Source organism: Poeciliopsis prolifica, unplaced genomic scaffold (genome assembly GCF_027474105.1).
Source record: "Poeciliopsis prolifica strain line A6 unplaced genomic scaffold, Auburn_PproV2 SCAFFOLD022, whole genome shotgun sequence".
In the NCBI taxonomy this organism is placed as follows: Eukaryota; Metazoa; Chordata; class Actinopteri; order Cyprinodontiformes; family Poeciliidae; genus Poeciliopsis; species Poeciliopsis prolifica.
In genome coordinates, this window is record NW_026562397.1 from 1,814,470 (window position 1) to 1,828,645 (window position 14,176).

Below are 14,176 nucleotides of genomic sequence, written 5' to 3' on the forward strand. Positions count from 1 at the left end.
GGAGGCCAGAGATGGATGCTGGATGCTGGCCTCAGTGAGAATCCTCTCCACACAACAGGTGCATCAAACTACCCTCCACATGTGGAAGCAGAAAATGTCCCTCTGTGTATTTCCTGTTGTGATCATTTTCTGTCATGGTGTTTCTCTGGAAATGTGGCCATTTGCTTCACACTAGCATCTTTGTTTCTAGCAGGGTCATTTGGATCACTCACAAACTGATTCTTTTTTATTTGCATTACATAATCATGTGGTAATCACACTGCTCATGTGTGAAAACATTCTAATGAATTCATCTTTATCTCTTCCTAGCAAAAAAGAGAAAAATCAAACTTTTATTCATCTCCATTTATTCAGGGGTGGGAGAAAAAACATCCCATATTAACAGATGATTTAGGCAAAATTACTGACACTCTGCTGCCCTGTATGACCTCTATTCACCAACAGGACAGCATGTGGCAGGAAGCTCATTTTTTAATTTTGGTGCCTGTTTCTTTGCTCACTTTGTCAAACAATTTGGGTCTTCATCCTGCTAAAACAGCCAAAAAAGACTCATTTTGAGAGTTATGGTCAAATTTAGCGGCACATAAAACCATGCATTCCAACAAAGTTCCAGACACTTCAGCAAGAGAAGCAGGCCCAGAGCATCACAGATAACCCACCATGCTTGACTTCTGAAATGAAACTCATTCTTTGCTTTAACAATAGACATGATTCCACTTGGTATTTAGGAAACTCTCCATGTTTATATTTGTGGGGTACTGAGGTGGTGCAGGGATAAAACTTAAACCACTTAAGGAGGCCTTTATTCTCGATGTGACCTGATGACCTTTGCTGCATGTCTTCCCCCTCTCTCATTATCCACTTTCCTCTCTGACCTCTCTCAAATAAAGGTCACTGGAGCCAACAATACCTTCATCTGATGGCTGCTATGTCTCTGTTGTTATTGTTGAACCATCCTAATATTTTTCCAGGCCTGGTCTGGTCACTCAGTGGACATGTCTCTGGGAGCGGCACTGAACAGAATAAATGGAAAGAAAAGTAAAAATGGGGCTTTCCCTATACATTACATCTGCTTAAATGCAAAAAATTAACCCAGACAGGTAAGATGTATTTGCCTGTGCTGGTCGTCCACCACTGTCAGTGAATGGACGTCAAAAAATGATATATGTAGAAAAAAAACAGCATTCCATTTCTTCTGCTTTGTTTCTCCAGCTTTGGTTCTCTAACAAGATCACACACAGAGCAGCAGTTTACTCCCAGAGAAACCTACATTGCTAGAATACTGTTGTCTTTCTCAGGGTGTTCCACTGCGGTCTCTCATAACGATGTTGTGGTAGTTTGGGGGGGGGGTGCACACCGAGCCATCCCAGTGATTTCAAGTCATCGTGGTCTCATTACAGCAGGCTGTTGGTTATCCTCTGCCTTTGATCTGGGAGCTGAAGGGAGCCGTGTTTTACTGTACTTCAAACAGCTTTCTCTCTCTCTCCCGCTCTCTCTCTTCCTCTTTCTCTCCCTCAGCACCTCCAACCAGGAGCCTCATGGCAGCAGAGGAGTCACAGCCCGGCGGTGGGGAGGTTGGGGCTCGGCTTGTTTTCCCTCCTCATTTAGGTCAGAGCCACAGATGGAGGTTGGCTGGTGGCATTTGAGTCAATCTGAGGTTAACAAGGGGGGAAGAGAGAGGGTGAGGGGGGAGGAGGGGGGGCAAGAGGGGGAGCCAGAGGGGGGCACTGTCAGGGCCGGATTTACAAGGATGCGGGCCCCTGGGTGGAAACCTTTTGGGTGCGCTTTCCACAAAAAAATAAAATAAAATAAATAAAATAAATTCTAAAGCAAATTGCAGAATTTCAACACGTAAAACCATAAATGATTGAGAAGGAATTAAGAATGCCAACTCAGTTCATTGTTGATATTAGGTTTAATGTGTCCCTTAGCTAGTAGCTCCATGTTGTTCTAAAAATAAAATTCAACAAATAAAAACCAATGTCTGCAAAACATGCATTCATTACAAAACATTTTAGAAAGTGAAAATGGGGCCCTGGCCTGCTGGCCCTGTAAGCCCGTTTTACCCAGGAGCCAGTACAGCACTGGGTCCCTAATTCAGTTCTCTACATGTCCTTTCTCAAGTCAGGATACACCAGAGTGTGTACAATACAAATAACACGCAAATCTCAACCTTAAATACCTGTGAAAATCTAATTATTGCAATCTCCATTTTACTTATTTTTCAAGCTAGTGTTAATTGAATGCTCAATTTGAATGTGCAGCATTGCACTGTAATCCCCATACAGTTCATAATGTCCACTTTCCTAAAATGATGACCAAAATTGTTTTTTTTAATTTTTTTTGGTGCATAAAACATATTTTGGAAAGAAAAATGTGTTGATTGTTTTTTGTTGTTGTTGTTGCAAAAAGTACAAAAATGACTCAGGCCGCTAATTTAGGAAGGTGACGTTATTTAGTTATTTTAGACAACAATACGATTGAGCATTGTTCGTTGCAGTTAAAATCAATGGATCATTCAACTGTTATCATTTCTATCATTATCATAGATGAGGCCACAAATGTTGGCCTCATCCAGAGGAATCAGAGGTTTAGCAGGATGGTTGCAGTGAAAGGGCTGAAGTCTACAGCTTTAGTTTATTATAAATCCTTGATGGCTAAAATGCTGTTGAAAATTATGACAAAATTTAAGATGTAGAAGAAAAAACATTTTTGTTATTGGTTGCCCTTAGCGAGGATCAGCTGCAGACTGATGCTGAGCAGAATTATGGGTAAAATACTAGAAATCTCCAGTTATCAATTCGCATCTAGAAAAAGGATCAAAGTCAAGGTGATTAATTGGCCTAAAGAGGTCAAAGGTCAGTGATATCATTCCCTGTAGGGTTTAAGCATGTACTGATGGTACATTTATTGATGTAGATTCTTTCAAATTCAAGATAATTCAAAGAGCAAAATGAAAAAAGAACAAAAACCTTTGAGAATGAGTTTAAATAAAGGTCAGCTTAGCAGAAATACATGCAGGCTTTTTCAAAACAGCTTTGTTCAGTAACCTCAGTGTATGAATTTTGATGACGATTCAATTCATTATTTAGAGGAGTTAGATTTGAGGAAAATCACGCAAGTGCAAAGAAAAACGGCGTTCACTTTCCTTACAACTTCGAGGTGGAAATGGAAATTACATGTGGATTTAATAAGCTGACACAAGTACCATCTCATATTCCTTTGGGTTAATTATTTTCATATCAAAATTGTAAAAAAAAAAAAAAAAAAATTAAAAAAGGATCTGGGGAAAAAAAATTAGGCTACGGAAGAAGAGTGTGAATATTACAGTGGAAGGTGAATTGATTGATTAGATGAAATGCTTTTATTTTATCAGTCAATCAATAACTCATCATTGACCCAACTAATATTTGATGTATCAGTGCTTGCTGCAAACTGATCTCCCGTTGTTGTTGTTAATATTCTATATAGTTTTTGATCTTATACAGATCTGATCATAGTAAGTGAATAGGGCTAGTTAATACATTATTAATTTTAATTTGTATTCAGGAGGGGAATCTGGATACAAATCACAATGAAGAGAAACAAATACTGCTTCACATCAGATACATATATCAGTCATTCATAAGTGAAAATAAATCATTCAGCTACAAGAATTTCAGCTCTTTTAGGAAGTCTTCAGGGAGGTTTAACAGTATGTTAGGAAGGTCAGACACTGATGTTGGGTAAGGAGGAGTGATTTATGGTCTCCGCTCTAATTCAACCCAAAGTGTTGTCCTGGGATACCAGCAGGCCTCTTCTGGCCAACAAAGGCCCCAACATTCACTTCAGTGCACGGAAATCCGCCGGACATGTCCACACAAGCATCGATTTTTATGTCCGCGCACATTAAACTACCTGGTGGAACGAGTTCACATCGAACTCGTTTTTATGTGGCTGATAAGTTTGAGAATAAGGTTTTTATGAGTTCATGTTGTTTCAAAGTTGACATCAACATGATAAAAGTCAACATAAAGTTGTCACGGGGACATGACAGACATGTTGAGTCTGACTTTTTTTTTTTTCTCGAACAACGACAAGGAAATGATGATCGGGTATGTGCTCCTTTTCGATTGCTACAAAATTATTAAACCGACAACATTTCTGCTTTTGGGACATAATAAACAAAGCCTATTGTTTACGGATTGTTGATTACAGCTAAGGCCAGCGCAGCCTCCTGTTGATCTGTTCCTGAAATCACCAGCCCAGCAGTTGTTTCAAAAAGCCAATGATCCAATGCAGAGGCGCTTCTAACCTGTTTGGTTTCCCTGGGCGAGCCAACCTTCCTGTTCCCCCGCCACTGATCTAATGTACAAGAGGTGAATCACAACATACAGTTTTCTGTTGGCAGTAATGCAGTCTGTCTTCCCAACAACCAGACCACTGTTCATCCCTGAGGACCTGATATTACAGCTGGTTCCGTCCAACCTGGGACAAAACACCCGCTGAAGTTTTTGATGATTCTGATTGGCTACTTGTTGCATGAAGACTCCAAATCTCTCTGTGGTATTTCAAGTTTCTGAAGAGTGAACATTAAAGCTGAAACACAGATCTATGCGGGGGGTGAGGGAGGCAGTAAAGCTCACTGGGGAAGAAACGGCGATGTGTCCAGCTTCCTCAAACTCCCGCGAGACTCCTGAAACACACCCAGAGGTTTCTGTCTACAGAAACCTACAGAAACCTCTAGAAACTCCACTAACTAAAGAACAGACAGACCCGAGGCAGACGGCTCTGTTACATCCAAAACCTAAAGCCCAGCATATCCTGGCCTAAGCAAACACACACACACACGCACACACACACACCCAACGGATTTTGTTATACCAATATGAAAGACACACTTTGGACTGACAAATATTCCCTCATCTCGGGTTTATGTGTGCCACCACCGTGGGCTTGTGTTTGTCCCCCGATCTCCAACATTTTTGTTCATGAGGATTCCAATAAAGGCTTGTTAAACAACAGATTTCATTCTCCGACTCGAGAGGGCCCTGCTTGGCCCAGAGGCGTAAGCTGCTCCTTTGAACATCTAAATCCCCGTGAAGCGTCTGACTTCCCTTTGTTATTCACTGGTGGACTGTTTCTCTGTCTGAGCCATCGCTCTGGAAAGGCTCCAGTGGGCTGCGTTCAGGGAGCTTTTAGCGGCAAAAGATCATCTCTCTGAGATCATCAAGGCCCGTTTAATTGCACTCCTTCAGAACGTCTTTGTAGAGGAGCGTTTTAATGAAGAATTCATCAGAAAAGAGGAGATGGGAAAAACGATTTAATGAGCCCATCCCCGAGGTGGAGATGAGAGAAAAGAAAACATTTGCTCAGCCTACGTGTCTGCTGCCCTCTGCTGCTGGGAGCACACACACGTCTATTTGTAGCGTTTAACTGTGGGGATGTTTGGTGGAATGAAAATCAAATTCAAAACCTCAAACTAAGGGGTGAAATGATTATTCAAATAATCCATTAATCAATAGCTGCAGTATACAGACTCAAAACAAGCCCAGTGTTGAAAGAACAATACCATCAGAGCAGTAATTCAGACAAAATTTAACCAAAAATATACTCATTTTGCATTTAAGATTAAAAAAAATATGTTCCATGTATACCCAGAACTCCTCAAAAGTTTCAAATTCAAATTCAGATTTATGTTAAGAAAATAATCATATTAAACACCCTTTCTATCCAATTGATCAAGATAATAAAATGAATCAACAAAGCAATCTACAGATCAATCCCTCACTTTGTTGCTGTTAAGTCAAGCAGAAAAAGCTCAACTCTTTACATGTTGAGGTTAGAAGATTTTTTTTAAGCTGCAGATTCTTCCTTTGCTACAAATAATCAAGCGTTCGGTAAAGAAATGCTGTCATTAAATTTTAGTCGATAAAATGGTTTTCTTCTTTAAAAAAATAATTGAATTTTTTGTTTTTGCTGCTACATTTTTCAGAAAACATCTGAAAAATGTTTCCTCAGAAAACATTTTTTTGAGGAAACTCATGCTTGGTGGCCATAAAACTACCTGAGGGCAATTCTTTCTCTGTAAAATTGCCCTGAGATGTGTCTGTCTTGTTGTTTGTGATGGACCAGCGACCAGCAAAATAAAAGCTGGCAATTTTTTTTCTCTCTTTTAGTTTTTTACCTCTGGCCCTCGTTCATGTTTGTCAATCACAACAGGCAGCGAAGAACAAGCTGTCAGTCAAATACCTTCAGATGAGTGAATGAGCTGGAAGTGTGTGCTGCGTTCCATTCCTGAACTGCTGCAAGGTCAACGCAGTCCGATGGCCCGTGGCCAAAATAACGGCCGGGAAAAATCCGCCCTCACCTTTTCTTTACGGTTCACACGGCTCTCACTGTGAAGTTTACTGGCATTGTTAACTGCAACACATTCTTCACATTTCTGCTGTAGTACACCACATGAAGAGTACAACAATACTCACTCAGCCTGTCCCTTAGCTGCAAGGGAAAAAATACTGTTGTGTTGATGAGCTGTTATGATTGTACAGCAATATTAAATCTTTAGTGGTGAAAATTATTTTCCAAAAATAAAATAATTAACCTGATTAACACTTAAATGGTGCAGTGACAGTAGATCAACATCATTTTGTTAACTGGCTGCACCTCTGAAGGTACAAAATTAAGAAATGTGTGTCAAAGACAAACCTCCTTCCAAACACTGGACACACTGCTTCAGGTTGGTCGGCCTTTATCATGGCCCAGAAAAACATACAAATATACATTATTCGTTCAAATTCAAAAATACTTTATTCATCCCAAAGAGAGTTAAATGTTGTTGTGATTCATTCATTTTTAAAAGAGTTATTCTAGATACTGATGGCTGTTAAAATATTTCTTGTAGTGGAATCTGAAGAAGACAAAAAGACAAAAGAAGACAACAGGATGGTCACAGTTGTTCATACTCTTCTTGATTTTATGAAGAATCATTTTTTGCATAATCATCTCCAGAGGTTCTCCAGAGAACAGAACCAGAACAGAACCAGAGCAGAACCAATGCAGAACCAGAACAGAACCAATGCAGAACCAGTGCAGAACCAGTGCAGAACCAGAACAGAACCAATGCAGAACCAGAACAGAACCAATGCAGAACCAGTGCAGAACCAGAACAGAACTAGTGCAGAACCAGAGCAGAACCAGAGCAGAACCAATGCAGAACCAGTGCAGAACCAGTGCAGAACCAGAACAGAACCAATGCAGAACCAGTGCAGAACCAGAGCAGAACCAGAGCAGAACCAATGCAGAACCAGTGCAGAACCAGTGCAGAACCAGAGCAGAACCAGAGCAGAACCAGAACAGAACCAGTGCAGAACCAGAACAGAACCAATGCAGAACCAATGCAGAACCAGAGCAGAACCAGAGCAGAACCAATGCAGAACCAGTGCAGAACCAGAACAGAACCAGTGCAGAACCAAAACAGAACCAGAACACAACCACAGCAGAACCAGAGCAGAACCAGTGCAGAACCAGAGTAGAACCAAAACACAGTGCAGAACCAGAACAGAACTAGTGCAGAACCAGAACAGAACCAGTGCAGAACCAGAACACAACCAGTGCAGAACCAGAACAGAACCAGTGCAGAACCAAAACAGAACCAGAACAGATCCAGTGCAGAACCAAAACAGAACCAGAACAGAACCAGTGCAGAACCAGTGCAGAACCAGAACAGAACCAGTGCAGAACCAGAGAAGAACCAGTGCAGAACCAGAGAAGAACCAGAACAGAACCAGTGCAGAACCAGAGAAGAACCAGTGCAGAACCAGTGCAGAACCAGAGCAGAACCAGAGCAGAACCAGAGTGCACAGAACCAGAGAAGAACCAGTTTTCTTTATCAAGCTGTAGAGTTTTGTTTTTTTAGGTCCCTGGTTCTGATGCTGCTGCCCCAACAAACAACAGAACAACAACTTATAAAAAATATGCAGCATTTTGCTGCAAACCTTGAAGGATCTTAGCTTCCTCAAGAAATCCAGTAGATCATAGATCCTGTATGAGTTTGAACCTGAACAAAGATGTTAAGAGTAAAGCTTGGTTCGTCCATCTGATCACTCCAGCTATCCGTCCACTGCATGCATGACTTTAGATAAACACATTTAATCTGTTATTTTTCTACCACATCTTGGATGTTTTTGATAAAGATAAAATGTGATGTCATGCTTGTTGTGCTGAGGATGTTGTAGATGTGCTATATCAATAAGCTTTGACTTGATTGAACTGTTTGAATTGTATAATTCATGGATAATGGATAATCTCCTTGGATGAAATTTCACTCTGGAAAACGGTTTCTCTTATGTTTGGTCATAAAGGATTTTTTTAGAAAACTGAATCAAAGTTTTAAACGCTCATCTAGTGTTGATTATTTTCTTCCTCAAAAAGTAACAAACACAATAGTAATTGAGGAATAGCACTGTAATAGCCATGTAGCCAGGAGATATTAGTTTTCTATTTGTTAATGTTGACAACATGTTTCAGTCAATATCAGATAGTAGTCTGTCTTTTAAAAACTGTCCAAACACTCATAATTATGTAAAGCAACTAATCAGGCTTTCAAGTAATGCAGTAAGAAAAAGAAAAGAAGAAAAATCCCATCTGGAGTGTGGCATCAGGGAAATAGCCAACCAGCTCATCCAGACATACATGAGATACTTACTAAATGATGGAGCAGTCTGTCCTGAGGACAAGAACTACAGCTTGTTATTCCCCAACCTGTATTCCTAGAACAAAGATCAGTTTGTCATCTGTTTTAATCAAAGAACAACATCCTAATCCAGAAAAGGTCAGAGATTGATTATGCATGCTGTGCGTTCACAGACGTTTATATTTTCTTGCTCTGTATCCTGTGATGAAGGGTTATTATGGTTTTGGATGTCTATAAGGATGGCCTTCAGTGACGAATGGAAGACGGTGGACAGCTTGTTTCTCCTCGTTACCCAAACTAACCAAATGGTTGTGTTTGGAGACAGCGACTGGGCTGCAGAGAGAAACAGTGACTGTGACTGTTGGTCCTGCTGGTCAAATATAGGCTGATCATCCTTAGCTTCATCACCACTGTTAAAGCTATAGTTGCTGGTGGGAGTTCTAGCAAATCGCGTCAGTACTAATGTCTCCCTATATTTACCACTATGTTCTCAAATAAAATGAAAATGAAGATAGTTTTAGGTTCATTCATATTAACATCACCAATGAAAGCAGATTTTAGGCAAAATTTTTCTATTTCTGGTTACAGTCCTCACATGCTCTATGCAATTTTGATGCCTCGCTCCATGCATAAAGAAAAAACCCCACCACAACATTATGATGTCATCATCATAATGTTGAGGAATAGCACCGTGCTTCAAAATAGGGATAGTGTTACCTGGAGCAACATTTTGTAAAAGTAATTTTATTGAGCTTTACATCATGTTACAATGTTATTTCTGCATCAAAAACATATGTGGAGTGTTGCTTCGATTCTTCCATGCATGCTGAGAAATCCTTTCATCTCCATGGTAACTGTGTCAGCTGTGCAAAATACCTGGGTGGACCGAACGCTCCTCCTCAGAGCTGCAGTTTACAAGCTTCCAAGCTTCTGCCTCACAGACAAGCCCTCCTCCGCTCAGCTCCTTCAGACTAGTCAGCTGCAATTAGTAAACAACAGGAGCTGGTAAAAATGTTAAAAGATTAGAGTAGTGCTGTGATGGAATTTCAGAAAGAGAAGGAGTTTTTAAAGAGGCAGGGGCCCAATTTAAAAGTGTGAAATTGCAAAGTCAATTTATTTTAAGTAATGTTTGATGTACGTAGAAACTGAAGGTAACATAGTTATTTAATTGTGCTATAAAATGGCATCATGTGAAAATACACCACTGCCCTTTTAAATGATAACAGTTTTTCTCCAGGCATGAGAAAAATCGAATATCCTATAAAAACAAAACGAAAGTTTTATTTTTGTTTCATAAGAACAAAAACTTTCTCCTGCTCTCACAATCTCAAATGTGTGTTTCTGCTAAATTTAAGCAGCTTATCATATGCTATCAAAGAGGAGTGGCTCCCATCTGCTCACTCTGCCATAAAGTCCTGATTGCTACATTGACAGTAGTTTCCTCTACAAGAGGAAACTGGAACTCTGCCTTGGTGACCATCGTGTATTTGATCAGGTTTCTGGCTAAGGCCATTCTTCCCCAGTTACTTGTTTTCGTCAGGTCTGCAGAGGATCCGGGTGGTTTCAAACTTCATCCATTTCCAAGTAATGGAGCCAACCATTCTACTCATGACATTCTACTCATGACATTCAATCTTTCCTGAGATTTGTGCTGTTGCTCAGTTAAATCCTGGACTACAAGAGGTAAGTCCTTTGACTTCCTTGTTTGGTTTCTGTGTTGTCCACTGTAAGAGCTTATTCATAATTATGTGTTCTATTCCAAATAATGTTCTGTCCACTGACTTGACCACAGGTGGACTCCAATCACGTTGCAGAAGCAGCAATGAATGAATCAATCAGTCTATTCACTTGATTTATCAAGTATAACCATTAATTCACAAACACATTCTCCTGCCACACAAACTAAAGACGAGTGAAAAGTTAGCAGGAGGAAGAACAAATCTTACAAACCTTCTCCTTTCTCAAGAATTACAAAATACATTTTCGTGGCAATAGAGATCAAATCAACAATATTAGCTGCAAAAAATATGTAAGTATGTAAATGGTACATAGTAAATGGTACAGAGTCTTGTGGACTTGCAAATTTAGAAAATGTTTTTGTTAGACATTTGCAAAAATGTCTGCGACTATGTTTTTGTTTTGTCATTGCTGTTTTTTTGTTTGTTCTTGTTTTTGTTTTTTTTTAAAGAAATGTAAGCTACACTGAAAACAGTTTTAGACCAAATATATCTTAAACCTTCTGGAAAAATCTGACCAGGCAGGATACAGCCACATTTTTGTTGCAACTTTAAAACAATAACACCGGTCATGTGATTAAACTGCAACGTTCTCCTTAGATTTTGGACATAAAAGAATCTTTACTTTAATCTTTTTAAATATAAATGAATTGTTGACTCCTCCAGAACAGCGATAGTGAAGTCTTACGTCAGCTTCCCAGTAGCTCTCTGCTCTGCCCCTCCTCCTCCAGGTCCAAAAAACATATTTTTTATTTTAAGTGTCTTAAAGGGAATGTTTGACTAAGTGTCAGGACATGAATATTTATCTTGTTTGAGGGCAGCGTGCTCTACCTCTCGCATAATAACAGTAGGGACAGTCTGAAGCCCAATTTACTGAGGGTCTGTGTGGCAGGGTGGTTTGTTTACACATTACTATAAATTTTACTAAAGGTTCAGCAGGATCCGGTCTGACAGTATACTGGCCAGCATTACATAAACCAAGCTTAGGAAACATACAGAACTGCACAAGTTGGACTCTGATTAGTATTTCCACCTGACTGCACATTCATTCATCTGTGTTGTTTTGTGATTCTGCTAATCATATTTAACATTTACGTTTAAGACACAAGGTATGTGTGAATATGACTTGTGCACCCTAAACTAAAGAAATCAAGTGTTCAGTTCTCCGGTCAGGATAAAAGTGACAGTTGGCTTGTCCAGCAATCAATTAAAAAACTGTGAGAGCTGTTCACACTGTCATTTTTTTAATGTATTGAAGTTTATTGCTATAGCGTGGTTCACAGCAAAAAAAAAAAAAAAAAAGTCTAAACTTTTGACTCTAGTCTATGAATATCTGGAAGTCAGATATTCCAGTCAGAGTATTCTTTAAACTCCATGCTGGAGTTTAAAGAAGGGAAGGAGTCTGGATTTCTTTTACTCTGAGCTGATAAACTCACCCACGCCTTTCTGCAAATTTGAATAACTGCGTTTTAAAATGTAAATGGAAAAGATTTATTAGAAGCCCAAATAAACAGAGAAAAGATGGGTGAGATAATGCTAAGCTAGCCTGGCAGTAATCAGCTCCTTATTCTTGGATTTACTTTGTCCAGGGGGTCAGAACCATTGGTTACTGAGAAGCGATTGCTAGCTGGAGGAGTTGACTCTGTTGACACTTTAAACAACTGGACCTGATTTTACCCAATCGCCAATGTATGTGATGCGTCAGCTCTCTATGAAGCTTTCCAGAAATTGCGTGCGCTGTAAACGTGGCCCTGCTCAGTGGGGAGTGGGGCCACAACCTCCCTGCCAGTAACCAAACATCTTAAACATTCCTTTTGCTCAGACTTTAATTGCTCAATATTTGAAAGCGTCACCAACACAGGTCAAACGGCATCTTTCATTCTCTGCCATTGCCAAACTGCAACCATAAACTACAATTCATTAATGCGGCATGGCAAGCTTGAAATCAGGTTGTACCATGAGCCTCTTTAGAGTGACGTAAGAGAACATCAACGGCAGAAGCGAGGAACTCTTCATTAGCCGTACCAGAAGAAGAACAAAGCTAAAGCTGATTGCAGAAAAGGAAAATATGTAATAATTTCTTTTCCAATTCAGTATTGAATTTGTAGCAGCAGAGATCAAAGAGAGGAGGAGGCATAAGATAAAAGCACATAAAAGATACTCACTGTGGTGCCTTCAGTCAAACAGGCTCTCAACGTCACTAACCTGAAATTAAAGACAAAAAAAAAACAACCTAACACAACCTGATTTCAGGTGCTTTTTTTCCCAGTGGAGTCAGACTGAAATGACGTCTGTGTTGTGCAAATTGCTCTCTGCTTATCTGTATTCTGCCTCCTCTCCTCTCTCAGGAATGAAGGGAAGATATGTGTCATGTCAGATACAGAAGAAATTTAATATCCTGAGAGGAATTCTTCTCATGTTTAACCTTTCCTGCGTCCCGCTGGACTGCAAGCCTCGTCTGTAGTTGTCCTTGCTGTGCCTTGTTTTGTGCCAGAGTCCTTCATTTGTGCACCAAAGCTTTTCACTGACTGCTTGTCATTGGCTGGATCAGGTTGGAATGCAGAGAAGCAAACATGTAGGCCGACTTTGCTTCATCTACCTGCAAAACGTTGGCTTTCCAATGACGACTTCAGTGGAGTTTTATAAATATCTTTTGGATAAACTTTTCAGCAGCTGATTTGATGTTTTGTTCTTTTTATTTAGAAAAAAAAAAACATTTTTTTTCTAGTGATAATACCTGCTGATATTCAATATAATTTAAAAAAAATTCAAAGTCATCAGAACTTTCATTCTGTCTGTGTCCACTGAACACAACAGTTCAAATAAAAGTAAAAGGGAGTATGTATTCCCAAAACACCAAATCAGGTTTTACTCACCGAGTTCCAGTTTTCCCAGCTTCTGGAGGAGCCTGAACAGAGCCGGCCCAAGGCAGAAGCAAACTCAGCAGCTTCTTAGAGCTCCTCTCCTCCTGTAAAAACACTGGACCCAGAGGCAGGCAGCTTTAACAGCTGTTTTAACAATTTCTTTAAATTATTGAGAATGATAATGCAATTAAACTTTAATTAAGTGCAATTGTGTAACATTAGAATTTTTATGTGGAAAGTTTATTTTGTAAATGTTCAAGGAATAATCTTTGTAGTTTGATTGTGTGTTACCATGGCTACAATCTGATGCAGTGAGGTTAACCTCAGTGTTTGAGCTCAGTTTGTCCACAAACCTTACCAAATAATAACGAGTTATCAGCGATCTGCCAGATCTCCACCCAGTCTGTGTTGGGCGGTCATGTTCTTAACAGAAAGAGATGCATCTAAATGATTTAAGGCCCCATAAGCAGGAAAGGGGCCAAGTCTGAATAATGTTTACTTTGAGCAGGTGATGAAGCCTCTACGTATCAAGCCAAAACATATCCAGCCACAGATTCCCCACTGACAGGCGAGTTGCTAAAAATGTCATTACCTGGAGTCCTTTTTCCAGGCTCCCAGGGGCCAGATCCAGATGCTGACAAAGCAGTTTAGTAAAAACTTGGCGTGGTCATTGAGGTTGTGTATTCACCTTTCCACCCACTGTTTTTTTTTCTTCTTTTCTTTCTTGCTTTTTACAGAAATTCTTAAGAATTTGGAAAGGTGGCCTCCTGACTCTCCTTTTTGGAAGGGGAGGAGGCTGCAAATGTCCAACGAACTTTGGGGGAGTGACCCAGAGGAAGGGGGGTAATAGCTGGAGGGAGTTTCGGTGTTATAAAACAGCACCGCCACCACAGTGAGGACAG

The 14,176-nt window shown here is 39.9% G+C and overlaps 1 long non-coding RNA gene across 2 annotated transcripts; it reads right to left on the reverse strand.

Moving 5' to 3' along the window:
* Positions 1-6,770: 6,770 nt before the first annotated feature.
* Positions 6,771-14,129, reverse strand: LOC129369994 (uncharacterized). Of its 2 annotated transcripts, XR_008607009.1 has the most exons (7): positions 13,867-14,129; positions 13,287-13,389; positions 12,576-12,615; positions 9,551-9,653; positions 8,850-9,007; positions 8,687-8,750; positions 6,771-6,889 (listed from the first exon to the last, which is right to left on the reverse strand). It is a non-coding gene; the product is annotated as an uncharacterized LOC129369994 (long non-coding RNA). The 2 variants fall into 2 exon arrangements; XR_008607010.1 differs by lacking the exons at positions 6,771-6,889; positions 8,687-8,750; positions 8,850-9,007; positions 13,867-14,129 and adding exons at positions 13,633-13,697; positions 13,774-13,860 and having other exon boundaries at positions 9,433-9,653.
* Positions 14,130-14,176: the final 47 nt, after the last annotated feature.